This window comes from Microtus pennsylvanicus, chromosome 4, assembly GCF_037038515.1.
Source record: "Microtus pennsylvanicus isolate mMicPen1 chromosome 4, mMicPen1.hap1, whole genome shotgun sequence".
Classification (NCBI taxonomy): domain Eukaryota; kingdom Metazoa; phylum Chordata; class Mammalia; order Rodentia; family Cricetidae; genus Microtus; species Microtus pennsylvanicus.
Window position 1 is genome coordinate 81,279,930 of NC_134582.1, and position 5,638 is coordinate 81,285,567.

A 5,638-nucleotide genomic window follows, 5' to 3' on the forward strand; every position below is an offset into this window, starting at 1 on the left:
CATGTTGAGTTGCTAAGTTTACTTGTTTTTCTACTACAGTTGTGTGTGTGTGCTGAGTCTGTGAATGTGTTTGTGTATTGTGTATATATTTTTGTATTGTATGTATGTATGCAGTGCATTGTGAGTAATCTATGTTTGTGTCTTTGTGCATGTGTTTATGTGTATGGTACATGTTATACTTTGTGTGTGTATATGCATGTGCTTGTGTATTGCATGTATATCATGTATATGTTGTGTGTAATGTGTATGTATTGTGCATGTTGTGCGCATGCGTGCACACATAGTTCATACATCTGTGTTGAAGCTGCTTCTTATTTAAGGAGTGGGAGTGAAGCTAGTATGAGCATTCTTATGTGGATCTTATAAACGTGCTGTAACACGTGCTGTAACAACTCTCTTGGTTGAGAGCCTGGGATATGCAAACACACCTGCTGAGTCACAGGAAACTGCCCAAGGCTCCAAAGGGCTTGTACCAGCTCCTAGTCAGGAACTGCCGAGCAGGAGGGCCCAGCGCTTCCTGTCCCAGCCTCTATTAGCAGGAGGGCCAGCCCTTCCTGCCCTTCCTCCATCTTCAGCTGTTCTATTTAGGTTGGAGTGCCACCACACTGAGGTGTGGGTTGCCTTGATGGCCAATTGAGCTGAACATATCCTGTATACTTACAGAGTTGTCTATTCTTTTTACGGAGCGTATCTAATGGTGTGAGAGGTCCTTTTGTCTATGTGTTGCTTTTATTGGTTAATGAATAAAAGATCTGCTTTGAGCCTATAGCAGAGCTATAGGGGAACAGAACTAAACGGGGAAAAACTAAATGGAATGCTGGGAGGAAGAAGGCTGAGTCGGAGAGATGCCATGGAGCCGCGACCAGAGTCAGACATGCCAAAACTTTGCTGGTCAGCCACTGCCATGTGGCCTTACACAGATTAATGGAGATGAGTTAAATCAAAATGTAAGAGCTAGCAGATAAGAAGTTAGAGCTAATGGGCCAAGCAGTGTTTTAACTAATATGGTTTCTGTGTTATTATTTTGGATTTAAGCTAGCTGGATGGCTGGTAAAAAACAAGAGGGCCTTCCTCCAACAATCTAATATGCTGCCCAATATTTTCCTCAATAATTTCTATAAAAATTATCCTTGGGTTTTGGGTTTTGACTTGTGTTTGTCTACTTTGAATTATCTTTTGGTTATTACTAGTTTTGGAGCTGCAGGCTGGATCAAAGCCTGTTGCCAGGCACACAGGGCAAGTTGTTCCCTCCCAAGTCTTTGCTCTTGTCTTATTCTTGCCTTTTAATGAGCAGAAGCTTAAATTTAGTAAGAGATGAGAAAGGAATGGTAGTGGTCATGACTTTGTGACCTCTCTTTTTTAGTTCTTTAAAAAAAGCCCATTTGTCCATTGTAATAAAACGAATATATGTTCTTCCTTTCTTTTCTATATTAGGCTAAATATTTAATGAATAGAAAGTAATTAGTATGGTTTTTTTTTTTTGAGACAGGGTTTCTTTGTAGCTTGGGAGTCTGTCCTGGAACTAGCTCTAGTAGACCAGGCTGTCCTCGAACTCACAGAGATCCACCAGCCTCTGTCTCCTGAGTGCTGGGATTAAAGGCGTGTGCCATCACCACCTGACTTTAGTATGAATATTTTTACATGCATTCTTGTGTGTGTGAAGTGAACTACACAGAGTCCATTGCATGGGTTTTTATTAACTGTGAAATACCAATGGCCACCGTTCATAGAACAGCCATGGTCTTTATCTCTACTACTATCCCTAATTTTTGCAACAGTTCACAAACTTTGTACTCCTGTTCCCAAGGTCCAAGGAAGACTGATGGGCAGATTCTATTAAGAGATGCAAGGCAGTGCGAGGGCCAAACTTCAGTTGTTCTGGAGTTCCACCAGCAATGGTGATACGGATCTGTACCTCCCTGGCACTGTGTGGTAACACCTCCACACTCTACACCAGAGACATCAGAAGGGTCTTCATTGATGCCCACCCAGAACATGTCATTCCCTTCAGAATGTATGGGATGTTGGTGACCAGAAACTCTCAGTGTGAGCCTTCCACCTGCTCAAACTGTTTACTGGAGGGACTGCATGCTCGGCAAGGTCTTCTGAAAATGCCTTTGCATGGCGTTGGTCACACAGCCTTGGGAGCGTGACGAACCTCAAGAAAGAGGAACAGGTCCACCCAGCAGGTGCTAGAGGGCATGACAGCCTGACAAAGGCTACTGACAGACAGGGGTCAGAGGCCACTGACAGACAGGAACCAGAGGCCACATACTTTGCTCTTCTTTGGCATGGGGGTCAAGAGGTTATGCTCAGTCTGTGCAATGTCCACTAATTACTTGGGAATGAGTGAACAAATGAAAATGAATGAATGAATGAACTTCCAGTAATATGTTTTATAGCTCATGGGTTCATGGCTTCTCTGCTGGGATCTCTGCTCCATGACTGGCCTGCTACTTCTCGGCTGGTATCAGAATGATTTTCTTTCCTCACTTTGAAAGCTCCTGGATCTCCATTCTGTTCCTGGCCCCTTTCTGATAAACTGCTCTGCTGGGGAGAGCATTAGGCCCAGTCCAAGTTACCTGGTGTAAGGCTATTGAGATTAGTCAGCCAAAAGACCCAGCAGAAGGCTCCTCTATGATGAGCACCGGCTTGGGACAAGGGTTAGGGAAGTTCTTCAGAAGCCAGGACACCCAGAGCAAAGTGGAGACTGCAGCCTGGGCTTCATCCCTTCTCTAACCCTGAACAGACCTCGGCTCCCTTACCTGAGGTTTTCAGCCTCTGCAGCTTTAAGATGGAGGTTGGAGAAATGATGGCGACCAGCGTTTGTTGAAGACTATCTTAGTTAGTGTTCTATTGCTGTGAAGAGACACCATGACTACAGCAACTCCTATAAAGGAAAGCATTTCATTGGGGCTGGCTTACAGTGAGAGGTTGGGTCCATTATCATCATGGTGGGAAGCGTGGCAGCAGGCAGACATAGTGCTGGAAAAGCAGCTGAGTGTCCCATATCTTGATCTGCAGGCATCATATGCTCAATATGGACCATATTGAGGAGAGTCTGAGTGTAGACTATACGAGACCTCAAAGCCCACCCCCATAGCAACATGTCAACAAGGCCACACCTCCTTAATAGTGTCATTTTCTATGGGCCAAGCATTCCAATGCATGAGTCTATGGGGGCCATTCCTATTCAAACCACCACAATGGCTAAGTGAAACCCTGTCAACAATTTACATGAATTCCCATTTATAATCCTCGAGTCTCCAACCCTTGAAGTAGACAGGACTGGACCTGTAAGCCTAGGGCCTCTATCTGAACTCTTTATAGCTCTATACTTCATGGTCTCTACGGTATCTCCAACTTCAAATGTTTTCAGATATCCCAGGTTTGTCTCTGGATAGTTAGTTGTTTGTGTGCTTGTTTTTTTTTAAACTGTAACAGGCTTGCTTGTCTGACCGTGCAGATCTCTTCATAATTCTCATAAGCTTTATTTAAAATGAGTGATCTAGGTTGGGGAAACAGCTCAGTGTACTGAGAGCTTGTCGCACACGGACGTGGACTTGAGTTCAGTCCCTGTGCAAAAATCCAGGTATGACCACACAGGCTTGTAATTCCAGAGCCAGTAAGATGGAGATGAAGGTGGAGACAGGTGGATTCCAGGAGTACCAAGCCTGCTTGGCAAAGGGCTGGCCCAAGAGAGACCCTATTTCAAACAAAAGGGCAGGAGGCATTTGAGAAATGACATTGGAGGGTTTGCTCTGACTTCACATGCATGAGCTCACATGTACACACATGCTCCGGCACACACATGTATGAGAGAGAGAGAGAGAGAGAGAGAGAGAGAGAGAGAGAGAGAGAGAGAGAGAGAGAGAGAGACTATATCCTAGATTTTTCTTGCCTGACCTGACTTTTGATGTCCAGCAGAGGGCAGCACAGTGCCAGCCAGACACCCTCCTTCTAAGTTGAAGGAAATCTTCTAAGAGGAAATCTGACAAAAATCTAACAGTTTTAGCCAAAACCAGTCTCAGCTGGACCAGGGCTAGTCCCTTCAGAAAGGAGGTTAAGAAGGCACAACAAGGACTTGGGTGAAATCCCATCCCAGGTAGAGCCAGCTTGGACGCTGTTCCTCGGAAGGCATCACAGAGGCCTGGTGTTCTTTAACACAGAGTCCTCCTTGCATTTCACGCATGAAGGGACATGGTAACAGTTTTTCATCCACTCCCCACCTCTATTTATAGCAGTTATTAATGTGCCTGTAATGGAAGCTCTTCTGCCCTTGGGGACCTGACTGGGAGGCTAAATGACAGCGTGATGACACCCTTGGCCAAGCATTAGGCATGGCCTGCTGCCTTAGAAATTACCCATTTAGAGAGCGTGCATGTCACAGGTTGGTTTTAAAATCCTTAGGAAAAACAATGTATAGCCACAATTGCTAAGATTTAGACATGAATCTCAGACCATCATAATGGTCTAGTAGGGATTCCGCTTGGCCCAGGGTTAGACCGTCCTTCGTTCTGAAGGTGACCTCCAAGTCAGGTCATTGATTGCATAACTTTCCCTGGTTTTCTGAAGTGGCCTCTATGCACAGTGAGTGTTTGGTTTCCATAGTCACTGTGGGAGTTTCCCCATCGACTCTATGCTCTAGAGAATAAGTTATTGTCAAAGGCTTCCCAGCACCCACTACTTTAGCATTTTATGGGGTTGGGGAGCTGTTTATAGGCTAAGACTGGGACTGGAACTCAATTGGTAGAGTGTCTGTGTAGCATTCATGGAGTCCCGGTTTCAAGCCCCAGCACCACATAATGTGCTGTGGAGGGGTGCACACCTCTAATCTCAGCCCCCAGAAAGTGGAGGTAGAAGGATCAGAAATTCCAGGTCATCGCTGGCTACATATTCTTGAGGTTAAAACAAAAGCAATTGGATAAAAGTGAGCAGTGTGGGCTGGGTGTTTTTAAGCACACCTCCATGTGAGCACACAAACTGCCCATAACAGAGCACTTAACACGGGAAAAGCTGGAGAGGGTGCCCCTCCCAGTCCCTTCCCTGACACACCTGTGCTGGCAATTAGCAGCAACAAGCTTGAAAAACTGGTTATTTGGAGATGCAGGGTTAGGCTGGCTGTCCTCTGTGCCAAGAGATTTGCACCTATCTGCTTATGTAAGCAGAGGACGCAGATAGGAGCTAGTTCTGCGTAATCTCCCTTTTCTGAGTAGCAAGGGCTGACCACAGAGAAAGTGACATCAACTCTATCATAGGCAACCCTGGCTGGCTGTGCCCCTTACTTAGCCTCTACTGCCCAATCCACCAGTCCTTTGTCATGTTCTGTGTGAGGGTTGACTGTCTTGCCCCATCTCTGAGTCTTGAGATAAATGTGGTTGGCTTTGGTACCATCAACTGAAGTTCAGAAAAGATCATACCTGTATTAAACCTTTTCCACAGTTCACTGATTGGGGCCTGAGTGGCTTGACAGTTACCAGGCCAAAAGCAAGATGAACTTTGGCCGCCTCGGCCCCTTATCTTGCTGTGTGTTGCCCATCACTGGAGTATAACTGGACATTGCCAGCTGGACTGGATGAGGAGGAACTCTTCGGAGAAACTGCTACTTAGATGCAGTTGAGATCCGACTTCCTCTGCA